This window comes from Zonotrichia leucophrys, chromosome 1 (assembly GCF_028769735.1).
Source record: "Zonotrichia leucophrys gambelii isolate GWCS_2022_RI chromosome 1, RI_Zleu_2.0, whole genome shotgun sequence".
In the NCBI taxonomy this organism is placed as follows: domain Eukaryota; kingdom Metazoa; phylum Chordata; class Aves; order Passeriformes; family Passerellidae; genus Zonotrichia; species Zonotrichia leucophrys.
The window spans coordinates 87954965-87968386 of NC_088169.1; the positions used below are offsets into that span (position 1 = coordinate 87954965).

The following is a 13422-nucleotide window of genomic DNA, read 5'->3' on the forward strand; positions in this document are numbered from 1 at the left end:
GCAGGCTCGCTGTGGAGCTGGCCCTGCCTCTGAAGGGATGGTTATTTATCCACCCTGTGACTGACTTGCACAGAGCCCTCTGAACCAAGGGGTGAGCTGTTACAGAGAGCTCTTTATGCCCCTTTCCCCTGACAAAACTGGAACCATTTCACTGTTTCTCACTGAGGAGTGGCTCGTGTGGTTATGGGCAAGATGTTCCAGGTCTCAGAATTTCTTCTATGTGCAATTTATGTGCTTCTCATCTTTTGTGAAGCAGACTGTTGTCAGTTCAAAACTGGCGGCTTTTAGCTGAAGTGTACTGAGGCAGTATGAAGAATTTGTGCTGTTTTGCTTAAATGCATTTAAATTTGCACAGAAAGTTGTGTTTCAGCCTCTAAACAGGCCTCACGCTCATGTTGCCTGCCTCTTCAAAGTTGGCTTGTTTACAGCTCTTTAGGCAGCACTGCTGATTGCAGAGTGAGCACCATCCCCTCTTCACTCCAAAGTCAGCCAAGCTCTTCTCTGTACACTGATAATCTGTGTCCTGATTCCTTTGCTGCCTTTCCTTTCGTTATCTTTTTCCATACTAGACAGGTTTCACTCCTGCATGGAGGCAGCATCCTGACTGAGTAAGCTCATGGCACAGCCCTCTCTGGGTGCCAGCCCTTTCCAGCAGGCTTTGCTGGCCACCTGCTTAAGGCACAAGCAGCTGTCTCCTGTGATATGGAATGCTGTCCTTTCTCCAAGTCGTTGTGTGGAGTGTGGGGCACTTTCTGCTCTGGTGACTTCTGGTACCGTTAAGGTCTTGCAGAATAATTTTATGAGTCCTGCCTGCTAGAACACCGTGGGGGTACAGCATTACAAATATGTCATTTATGTTTTCCAATAATGTTTTTCCGTGGGAGAAATCATACCTGTAGCATTTGTACTAAATAAGCTGTCACAGAATTAGGTGTTGGGTGTCTCCTGGCATCTTCAGTATGATTAGACAGAGTGCAAAAGCATAGTACCTTTTGAGATATTCATGGAGATGTTGAATAGACCAGGTCTCCAACATTACTGAGAGCAGAGAAATAAGAAATGGTAACTTGCAAACCTTTTTTGACATTACAAGAGAGACAATAAGATCTTGGAAAAAAACTAATGATTATTATCTTAGCTGTCCAGTGCTCCCTTGCACCGCTGGAGCACCTGGCTTGGAGCACGTTTTTGCAAGAGGGTCTAGAATTGGTGGCAGTTTGTTGGGTGGCTGTTCTGAAGGAGTCAGTAGCTTGGCAGCTGCTTTTCAAACAGCTCAGCCATTTCTGTGCTGAGCAGGGAGGGGCAGACAGCTGGGGGCAGTCATCCATCTCCCAGGCTGGTGCCATCTGTTTGTGAACTGCTGATAGGAAATACTTAGAGATGTCCAAAACTTAGAGGCTGAGAGATAGAAGCAGGACAGTCAACCGTGTTACTAGTTAAAACTTGGAGCAGGCAGTGAACCACAAAGTCTTGCTTTTACAACATGACTTAAGATGGGATGAAAGGTCAGTCTGATGCTAAAAGCTGCCAAGTCACAATGTCCCTCCCACCCCTATTCTGAAATGATTAGGTAAATTTGCAGGACAATGCCTTTATCTCAAAGGGATAAGTTATCATTTAATGTTCTCTCCAACCTCAAAGAGTCACGAAAAGTAGAACTGACAAGCAAACACATAAATCCAAAGAAGCATAAAACTTACACTGCCTGTCCTGGCTCATAAACACTTCTTCAGGAGAGGGAGGAGCATGGTTGTTATTTAAAATAAAACCTACAAGGTTGGAGTCTTAAAATGCTTTCCTCCTGTATTATAGTTTAGCCTCTTACCTGGTGATGTTTCAGTCAAATCTATTGAAACCTGCTGAGAATGTGCTCGGTTGACACTGAACTGAATGTTCCAGGTAATTGCTAAATTTCTATTTCAGCTGTGATATCCCTCAGAGAGATACTTCTGAAGCTCCTGTCCCTTCCATTATATGACCTAGTGAACTCCAGAACAGCCCTTTATCCCATGATTTTGGAAGAAAAAAGGAATCTCGTATTTTAAACACTAGAAGACAGACAAAACTTGGATTAGTGGACAATTGGTCAGGATGCAGACTTTGCCCTCCCCTCTGGTGGTAGGTGTAATGTTTCTGGAGTTGCTTAATAATGAGGTTTTGTTTCACTCAGTCATCTTTCAACTTGGCTTTTGTGTGGCTCTGGTTCTTTGTAGTCAGCTAGACGAAGCCAGACTTCTGGAGACATGAGCAGTGGGTTAAACTTCTGCTGGAGTTTCTCGTGCTTTTCCTTCCATCTCCTTTGTAAGCCAGGTTTATGGTTCTTTGTGTTAAGCTGTATGTCATTTTAACTGGTGTTTTCTCCATGCAAGCATGAAAAGAAATATTTTTGCATTAATTCCAAGCATTCTTTAAGTATTGAGAAATTTGCCACTTTTGAAATACCAACCCACCAGGAATCTTCTTCCAGTTAATAGTACTGGCTGTGGCATCTTTCCTCAACATGCTTAGTACTGAACATAAATATAGTAGCAATCTTATTGAGTACTACATGTTATCAAAATTATCATGACTCCTTTTGTGGGGGCTTCATTTTGTTGGTTTAATAAAGGGCATAAATTTTTCCTGTCCCTTTTGATTTTTTTAGCAGCTTTTTAGTCCCATATTTATCTGTCAGGCTTAAAAACCAAGTGAGCTGTGTAGTACTACATTTTCCCCATTGCATATGTCTTCAGTCACAGAGTTTTCATCACATTTAAGTGACTTCATTGGCAACATTGCATTAACCCTTATGGCTCTTCCTCTGAATTTTTAATTTTTAAATTTCAAATTTTTTGTAATTCTCTAAGATAAAATTGATTTGTAGTGGTATATTGTCAGAAAGGAACTTGGTTTGGTGGGTTTTTTTAGGGTTTTTTTTTAGTTGGGTTTTTTTTGGTTTTTTTTTTCATTGTAGATGACACATACAGTTTAACTGATTTATAATTTAGTAGGCCAGATTTTTGCTTTGTAGGTGTATCCACTCACCTGCCTTTTAACTTAAAGACTTGTTTATATTTCATTTTTCATCCTTTTCCTTAATTGCGTGTTATTGTTTTGCTTCTGCTCTTCTTTGAGATAACTTCACACATTTCCATTGATTTTCTGAAAAGTTTAGTTTTAAAAAGTCTTAGTGTTCTTTTGCATTTTAAAACCCACTTCCTTTTTTCACAATGGTCTTCAATACTATCAATTGCTAGTTTGCTCTTACTTACTCTTATTAATTAACCAAATTATTAATTATTGCTCTTACTTTTATTAATTAAATAATTATTGCTCTTTCTCTTATTAATGAACCAAATATTCATTAATACTTTAAAAATTCAGATAGAATTCAAAATCTGGGAACAAAAACCCAACATGGAAAATGAAAGTTAATAGTGCCCAGTGACTTGGGTGTCTTCTCTCTTTAAAACAAGTGCATGTAAAGCTATCTTCTGGACAGGATTCTGCAAACACGTTACCAGAAAGATCTCAAAAACATGGAGTGAGTTCTGAGAAGAGCAAGCATACCAGACTTAACATTGAGCTCTGGGGGTTGAAGGGACTGATTTAGGAGGAAAGATTAAAGCAGCTAAATATACATAGCTTGGCTAAGTGATGACTGAAAGGTGGAGGGTGGGGGGACACATAATAACAGTCTAAAAATATTTGAAGGGTGTTAACATTTAGGAGGGAGAGGGATTTTATGTGGAACATGTGAGCATGACTAGGATTAATGGGGGAGAAAGAGGAATATAGGATGGATATCAGCAAAGGCTTCAGGACAGCATGGTGTTCAGTGCTGAGGGATCTCTCTGCTATGAAAGGCTACAGTGGAAGTGCTGTTGTTGGGGGCTTTTAAAATTGTATCAGACAAAACTAAGGATTGTATTTGTAGAACCAGTCCCAGAGAATGGTGTGTCTGCATGTGCACATGTATCTGTGAATAAGAGGATTCCAGATGGGAAGTGCTGTGGTTTTACACAGGAAACAAGAGAACAGTGGGCATTAAGTGGCTTTACTCTGCAAATGTCTGCATTTTTTGGTCAATTGCTAGTATTGTGATTCATACTACCTGTGGTTTTGTGACATGAGCATGTTTATTTAAGTGACTGACGCAGGAGCCCTTCCTCAGGTCTGAAACAAAAAGAGCAGACTTCTAGGTAAATTCCAGGAGTGCTTTCTCAGAGTTTGTCTTCTGTCAATTAGCCACACATTGACTAGAGAAGGATGACAGCATTTCTCAAGAAAGGGTGTGCATATACATGGACAGAGCTGATAATGTCAATATGCAGATTGTGTGGACACCTGGCCTAGGAAAAAAGGAACTCTTCAGTGCAAGTATGAAAAACCTATCAAGTGAGCTTTCTTTTAAAGTCTCTTTCAGAGGCTTTCCTTAAACAAAAGCAGTGTGAGACAACATTACCTTCCCATTTGCTAGCACTCCAAGTGAAGGGAAGCTGCTTGTTCAGAAAAAGCCAGTTTTACAGCCAAAAGAACAAGCAGTGTTCCCATTCATGTAGGATCCAGATAATGAGCACAGGAGAACTAGGGCTGTCTATTGGTCTAAACAGTTGCTCATTAGCTAATCCATAACAAGCCCTGTATTGTCTGTGTGTGGTGAAGATCTGGGCAGCAAAGCTGGGAAGGCTGCGTGCAGTTTGTGCCCAGACAGATGGTCCTGTAAATCTGTTGGTCACTGGCAGGGCTGACTGAAACCTCTGGGGCCTGGGTACACCTGCTGCTGAAGGGTGCACAGCCAGCAGCTGCTGCTCATTGCTGTCACCTTGAACTTGTGACCCTTCTTCTTCTGGGTACTCCTTCACGTTCTCAGTCTCACTCCATGCACATAAACAGCCAGAGTCTTGCTCTGTCTCTGCTTCTTGAACACTTTTCATGTAAAATGCCTTTAGAATCACTCCTCTTTCCTCTTGGGTTTGATTTGTACAATAGTTGCAAACGCTTTTCCAGGAGTCTGTGGGCAGGAGTGTAACCAATGCTTGCTGAGGTAACCCAATAGCAGTGCCCAAGCTGCTGACTGCAAGTGCTGCAGACTCAGGCAGGTTTCTAAGCATGGCAGTGTTGCAGGGAAACACACACAGCACGTGTGGCAGTCAGTTCAGTGCTGCTTTCAGCCCTGGCTGGGGATTAGGAGCCTTCCTGCATATAAACAGGGCATCATCAGCTTAGGTTATAGAATGATAGAAAATGGTGCTGGGAAAGACCTTCAAAAGTCATTTCATCTGCTCCTGGGCCCAGAGGCAAAGCCAGCTGTACTTGTGATGTTCATTTTTAGTCTGATCCTTTATGGCTAAAGTTGTGGGAAAGTGATTTGACAAATCTAGATATAGAAGTTTTCATATATAAGGTAGCTGAAGCACCTAGATTTGTGCAAATTCCCTTCTGGATCCATGTGCATTTTTAGGTATTTCTGCAGCTTAAATAGTTTTGTCGTCCTCACGTTCCTGCTCTCCTGCCTGAATCATGGTTTCCCAGGTATCTATCAGACTTACACTGTAAACTCAGCCAGGGAACAGGTACTTAAAGAATATGGAACAGAATTGTGCTGGTATTAGAAGAAAGCGAGCAGGGTGGGAAGGAACAGGGAATATCACAAGCCATTGTAAGGAATTTTCATGATCTTGGCAGAATTCAGCTATTATCCAGACCAGTCCCTGGGTGACTATGCAATTATTTCATCTGTTTTTCTGCTAGATTTTTCTGTTCACATTCTCTTTTCATCTGTTACAGAGTGTGACATCTTTAACAACTATTCTTGATAATGTTGTGATGGTGTAGAACTGTTGTGTTGAGACCAAGAGTATATTTCCTTCAGAAATGGTGAGATGACCTTACAGTTCACAGCAGAAGGAAAGAGGGAGTTGCTAGTCTTGCTTCCTTGCTTCCCCTGCTCTGCTTTTGTGCTCCTGTTCTTTAGGCAAACACCAGTTTCTAGTAGACTCCTTGTGGATGCATGTTAGATTGCTAAACTGATAGCAAACCAGGTTGGCAAAATGAGCTGGACAGATTTCTGCCAGATTAGAGTTGAACTCACCCGTGGAACAGTCCTGGTGAGAGGGAGCGGGGGGGAAAGGCAACCACATTTTTCAGGAGTGTCCAGGCATTTGTTTCTGCTGATTCTATAAGTTAATGGCTTAAAGTGATCACAAGTAATGGATGCACTGTAAATCAGGATGCTATGAACAGAAGTTGAGTGGTGGCAGCCATTCCACTTAAAAAATCAGTATTCATTTATTTATATAATGCAAGAAGAGTGTCTGGGTTCTTTTGCTCTCCTTGCCAAGTAAAGCAGTCATGGTTCCTCACAGGACTGAGCCAGACCAGAGCAGCTGCCCTGAGAACTGCATGGTTGTGCAGCAAGTGGCTGCACACATCTCACAGACTCCTTTTAGCTCTAGTTTCTGTTGTAGCTGAAGCTTTGAGGGCTTGATCAGCATTCATCTGGGCTTGACCAGGCTTGACCAGGCTGTCATCTGGAAACATGCACAAGATGAGCACGTGGGGCAGAAATCTTCCAGAAACTCTGTACTCTTGCTGCTGGCAGGGGCAGCTGACCACAAAATCAGTAGAAAGGCTTAAGTTTTTGCTATCCCTTAGGGCAACATCACTGAGAATTGCTTTCAGATGCCTCACAGTTATAATGAGCAGACGCTTGTTGATCTAAAGAAGAATTTAGCAGACGTCCAGGTCTGTAATGTAGAACCTGGAGTGATGTTAACTGGAAAACGCTGTTACAGTTAAGGATGGGTTTCAGTGTTACCCTCAATAGTCAAGTCTCTCTGAACCGGGGCCTTGGTGAGTAAAGTGTCTTAGTGCCCCCATAAGGTCATTCTCAGGTGTCCCAAGAGACTGAAATCTGTAGGTTTGACATGCCTTTCCATGTAGGATTGTTACTGGCTCTTTCAGGTGTTACCTGATACACTCCCTGGCATATGAAGGACTCATGTTACTATATGCAGCTGCTTTGGTGTAATTGTGGGATTTCCCAGCCAAACTGAATCTAAACACTTTCTGTAGGGCTCTTATCAGTCTTAACCCTGGGAAGTAGCAGAACAAGTCCCAGCTCTGCTCCTTTTGCAGCCCTTAACGTGTATATGGAAGAGGACTTATTGGATGGATTAACTTACATTTCTGTGGCCTGAGGCGATAATGTGGGAAAACACAGCTGATGAGGACATTCAATTTATGCACTGAAAAGCACTATTAAAGACTGAGGTGTGGTGAAGAGCTGCATTGCCTGGAGCTTCCCATTGGGCTGATGGGGAGGGACTTCTGCCTGTGTCCATTGTTGTACCCTAGAAAATGCTCACCTTTACAAGGAATAACTCCACATGCCCTTGGGGCAGTAATTAGAAGGCAGTTTAACGCTGTTTAGCCTTTAGACAAATGATGCAAGCACAGGAAGTGCCTTGCCCATTTTCTTACCAGCCTGTTTGTGTGTGAGGGTTAGGTGGAGTACAGTTCCAGGCTACAGTTTCTCTGGTGGCAAAACTGGTTTAAGAGGTTCTGCACCAGTTCTTCCTCCGTTCTCTTTGCTGTGCCACTGCCGTGGTTAATGTGACCACAAAATGAACTAGTTCACCAATCCATTTAAAAACAGGCTGATGGGGGGAAAAACAAATCAAAACCAACAAAATCCATGTGAGGATGGGGAGTTGTATTTTTTTCGTTTTTGGTAATTAGAGTGGTGCATGTTAGTCTTTCCTCCCCTGTCCCCCTCCCCTTTTCCCATCAATTTAGTTGGTACAGCTGCACACAGGAGTTGATGGAATGTTGCAGGAGGAGGATTGACAGCTAAGGAGAGGGAAACCTTCACTTTGTTCTAACTACACCCATGGTGACTGACTTTTCATTTATCTCCAGTACTTGTTTGGGACGAGTAAGAGGCTTCCCAAAAACTGCAGGGTCTATAATTATTATCCCCCATCCATATACCTTGTGTGAAGCATCTTAAACTGACCATCAAGAAACAGCAGTTTCTAAATGGTGGTAGCATTGTTTGTGTTTCTGGCTGTGAATTTAGGCTGTGCAGTGGCAAAGGAGAGGGGTAAACACCTTTCCAGCAGAGGGCCTTTTACACAAGAGAGGGTTTCAGTGTTTAGACCAGTTAGTGAATGAGACAACTGAGTTTTATGACCTTGGACAGATGAATCACCCGACTGCCATGTGAGGGGCTTGACTGGTACATTCTGCCCAGCAAATAAAGCTTTGAATTTCTCATTTCAGAAGAGGAAGGAGCTCAGAACTTGCACAGTCAAATGATAAAAATTGGTATTTTGGGGCAGAGCTGACTGTGATGGTGCTAATCACTTCAACGTTGTGTTTTCAGGCTTTGGCTGGTTTGATGTTTTTCAGAAATACTGGCCTATCCTTCTTTGATTCTTTATCTCAAAATCCCCTTACTGTAGGGAGTGCATGAGCTCAGAAAATCTTTCTGTGGAAGTTTCACCCTGAGAAAATTCAAGCAGGGAATAAATTATCAGAGTGAGGAAATTTTCTTCTTCCAGCTGAATATAAAACTCATTGGTGTGTGTAACTCTGCTATGGAAACTTGAACCTGACTATTGATCACTGAAGTTCTGCTCTGGTGGGGTCAAAGATGTCTTCATAGGATGGGTCAGTGCCATAAAATGCAATATGGTTTTCCATGGTCATGGGAAATGATCACTGTGTGATGGTCATAGTGGTGTATTAAGTTCCAATATTGCCTCCTGAGCAGAGGAACCAAACAAAATCTTCTCACCAAGGCTCTGGTGAAAAAACATGGTTTATGATGAAAAGTGCGTCTTAATAAAGGCAGCATTAAAACTTTATTATATTAGTAGAAGTTGGATGTCTGTGCATCTTGATAACCATCAAAAAGACAAAAATGTGGTTTCTGACACATTTCTGGCACAGCTGATGTCCAGGAGGACGTTTAGCATAGCTGGGAGGAGGAAACAGTGGAATGAGAGATGGGAAGTAAGGCTGTGGAGGGAGCTATTGATGGGGCAGACCCCAGTGGCGGTTAGTGCTGTGTGGTCACGCAACCACACTGCTTTTGTCTAAAGTATCTGTCTGGTAGGACTTGGTTGGCAGTCCGTTTTGCTTTGTATGCACAGAGAAACACTGACATGTGGTGGACAGATGAGGTGTCCTTACCTTCCCTCTTTTGTCTAGATTTATTTGTCTGATGCACACAGTTCATTATGTTTATGCTGATTGTAACCAACAGTTAATTAAATAAGTTCAAGGAGATAGTTATGTCCCAGGAGATATCACTAAGTGACACAAAGAGATTGAAATGAGAATTGAGACGGCTTTCTTGACCTTGGTTTGATAAACCTTTCCCTGGATACAGCTGGATAGTTGCTTCTCCTCTAGAACTACTTATAGGTAGTTGTTACTGTTTGCTTTGGGTACAGAAAGATACTGAATCTGCCAAGAAAGATGCAATTTCCATGAAACATGACACTTCCATGCCATTTCCCACTGAAAGGATTTTGATCACTGAATTCTTTGATCTCACTTTCTTTGGCAACAGGTGTGTGAGGAAGTGTAAGTCCTAAAGAGATACTGCTTACAAGAGGCAGAAAAATTAATACACCTTTACTAACAGTCAGCATGAAGCTTTGAGATAGGACTGGAAAATGCTTTCTATGGTGATGGGAATTCCCTTCGATTATCCCTCTTCCTTACAGGAAGACACTTCTCTGCAGTTATATTCAAAGGTGCACAGGTGTAAAATGGAGAATCCAAAAGCCTCCTTATTCAATGCTCTTAGCAATTCCTTCCTGCATAACTATTGGATGCAAAATTTTGCCATTTAGTGTTAGATGGAATAGGAGCCAAATTGCTGCCATTGGAAATTCATCTGTTAAGAATGAGAGGTAAAGAATGTTCTGTAAGGCAGTATCTCTTGACTGCTTTTTTTTTGGTGCCATGCTTCCCAGGGGAAGGCTCTGTGGAGGGATAGAGGTGCTGTGCCACGGCTGGAATGTTGGCCGGAGCTCCGTGAAACCCAATGCGCGGTTTCGACAGAGGAGTCACAACTGTTGGCAGGTTCTGGTGACCACGGCAGACCTCAGCGGGAGTTATTCTAAGAACACAACATATGATCAGATTACCGAGGGACACTTTACATGGCTCTAAAAAATGAACCATCTGACAGTTTATGACAGCTCTGCCTGTTCCAGCCAAGTGAGGAGTGCTGGTCTTTGCTGACCCTGCAGCAGGGGTTGTGAAACAAAGAAGGTGCCTTCCAAAGCCTGTGAGCATACAGGCTTCCAGCCACATAACACCTGCTTACATCTAACTACTGATAAGAAACACAAAAGACATTTAGGACTTGCTTCTCTTGTAGTTTTGATTCATGGTAATTTAATACTGCCTTGCTGAAGTTTACTGGGCTTGGCAATTTACATAGTTCTATATTTAGTAATCCCTGTGATGAATGTCTTTGTAGAGTGATCTGTTTGTTTGGTGGTGGTTTTTTGTTTGGGCTTTTTTTTTTCTTTTTTCTTTTTTTTTTTTTTCCTTTTTTTGTGCTACCAGTATCTTTTTTACCTTAATATAACCTGCCACTTTTCTGTTTTAACCTGTGAGGACACACTTCTGGAATACGAAGACTGTATGAGAGGTATTAGCAAGTGGAAAGTGAATTCTAAAACTGGAAATTTTGATGATCCACAGCTAAATGCTCTCTGTGTAGAGTTTCTTTCTAGAGAATTTCTGTACTGGTTTCTAATAGCTGCCATTTGTACAACAATTTCCCCTCCCACTAGTCTTTTTTGGTGAAGTATATGGCCTGAGAAGACTTTGCAATTTTTGCTGCTGCTGTTGTCAAAGACAAACAGTTAAATGCACACTTATGGAAATACCTCCCAGTTTCCCAGGCCTGACTACAGTTTATTGTCTCTCCTCCCTGCTTCCTACTCTGTTTCCCTTCTTTTGTTCTCTCTAACACTCAGTCCCTCTTAATTCCTTTGATGAGGTGCTGGGTGACGCAGGAGATTGGCATCACTGTGTAAAGGTCTCTTTCTGCCAGTTCCTGCTTTTTTTGGTTTTGTTTTGTTTCCCTTCTGGTGCTCCTTGTTTCTAGCTTCTTGGGTTTTCAGTGGGCTGCAGTCTTTTCAGGGCTGTCTCTGCTCTGGTGTGGGTGCTGCAGTTGCCTCAAAATGTTTTTCTGTCATGGAGCAACTTTTTCCAAGATGACTTTTCCAGCCACATCCCCAGGAATGTCCCCTACCATGTCTCCTTTTCTCTATATTAATCTTTTTATGTATCTTGTATTTCTCCTGTGCATTCTCATGTCTCCTTTTGTGGTTCCTCTTGTGTCTCCTCATGTGTCTCCTGTCCCTACTGGCTCTTGCCCTTTCCAAAATATATTTGAGCAAAGGTAGTTTGTGCTCCTCTGGTTGAGGATTTGATGGATTGATTGTTATTTTCATCCACTTTGGTGGTGGCTGGAATTCACTACGACTGGCACAGAGCTGTTCATGGCATCCTCTCATACCAATTACCCTGCAGCCCCTCACTATTACAGCAGAATAATGTTCTGTCTGACTGTTCAGCCTCCATAATTTCTTTACTTGACCCACTATACACATGAATTTGCTCCATAAGATTTATTGTATCTGGTTGAGAATCCATTGAAATTAGTTTTGCAAGGATCACCCATAATTGAGCCAGTGTATGGAGAGTTGCCATGTGTTTAAATTTTCAGTGTAACCTGATACATGCCCTTTAGAAGTTTGCCTCAAATTCTCCACATCCTCTTCTTCTCAAGGCTAGTTTTTCCTCTCTTTTCTATTAACTCATTTGCCTTGCCTCTCAAAGGATCCTCTTGTTGAAACAAACATTCCCTTCTTCTTTCTTTATAGATAATAAGGTTTGAGTGCCTTGTTTTGTTCAGCACATTTCCCATTTCTGACGTGTGTCAAACAGTCCTTCTGAAATTTCTTACATGACGGCATCTGTCTGAGAAGAATCACTTCAGTTGTTTCTTACCTTTCAGCTTGGATCCACGTCTAAACAGATGGAAGCTTTGAGAAGCCATAAATGTTATTGTTGGCACAGGAGGAAGGTGGTGTGGATGCGTGTTGCTATAATTGGTCTCAGCTTTGTGAAAATGGTTTATGTGGGTTGGAAGAGCAGCCAGGTGGAAGGTGGCAGAGCAGCATCTGCTCCCTCCAAACTCTCCTGGGCATGTCACTGTGCTCAGGCAGAAAGTGTGGGAGCTGGAGAGGTCAGTGCTTGCATGGCAGGGCATTGTGTTTCTGGCACAGACACAGTTCCTCATTTGTGTTTACAGGAGCTGGAGTGGATTTCTCAGCTACAGACCTGTTCCTTCTCCCAGGGGAATAAGGGGAGCTGCTACAATGACACTATTAGGGAAAGATTAGGATCTGTGTATGTAAAATGCTTTCCCATTCCTATGTGTGCGTTGGTTGTGTTTCACGAACCTGGCCTAACTGCAGTCATGGACATTTGCATTGTTTTGTTTCAGAATCAGATGGAATTAAGGGCTTTGCCAGTTCTTCCCTAAAGGCTTGAGTGGTCAATTTCAGCAGTCTTTCCTTGCATACACTTTATTTCAGAGTTGAGAGAAATAAAGAGTTTAAAATAGAAAAAGTTACTGCTTTTTCATGGAATATTTAACTACTGGAATAGTTAATACTGATAGTGTAATACTGATTTCACTGCTTGCTTTCTCATGTCTGTGATGTCCTAATATACAAGTTCTTTGCCCACAAGCTTTCCCAGACAATACTAGGGTTTTATAATTTTGTTATAAAAAAACTTCGCAAGAGCTGTGGCTTTGTTTCCTGGTTCATTCCTGCTCCATTCTGCAAACACTTGCAGCCATATCAAAATGTCTCACAGCCTTGCAGCTCCTACTCCCAACTTTTTATTGCAGTACTATCTTGATACTACTGTGGTGACCACAAATGTTTTATTTTGCAGAGCCTGCTCTTTCACTGTCGTGTTTTCTGCTTTGAACCAGCCTTGAGTTCAGACACGTAACTTCTGCCTTTCTGTTTCTGCTCTTGCTTCCTCCATCTCCAGAAAGACAATAAAGTCTGTGTGACTGCTTAGATGTTATACACTGGAAGCCAGTGTAATAAAGCTGGATAGTCTGCCTGCAGGAGCCTGAAAGCACTTGTAATTCAGTGTATCATATCACACTGATAAATTCTGTGTAGCTGTTTCCATGTGCTTCCCCCTTGTTGTTTATTTTCTTGGACTTGGTTACACAGAATTATAGGCTCCTTTTGGTTGGAAGGGATCTTCAGACTGCCTAGTCTGGCCCTGCTGCTCAAGCAGTGTCCAGTAGGTTGTTACTGTCCTTCAGGGATGGAGACTACAGCCTCTCTGGGCAGCCTGTGCCAGTGTTCACTCACC

The 13422-nt window shown here is 42.2% G+C and overlaps 1 protein-coding gene across 4 annotated transcripts in view; it reads left to right on the forward strand.

The window, feature by feature from the left end:
• TEAD4 (TEA domain transcription factor 4) overlaps window positions 1-13422 on the forward strand; it is a 52612-nt gene that overhangs the window by 17570 nt on the left and 21620 nt on the right. The window lies entirely within an intron of this gene.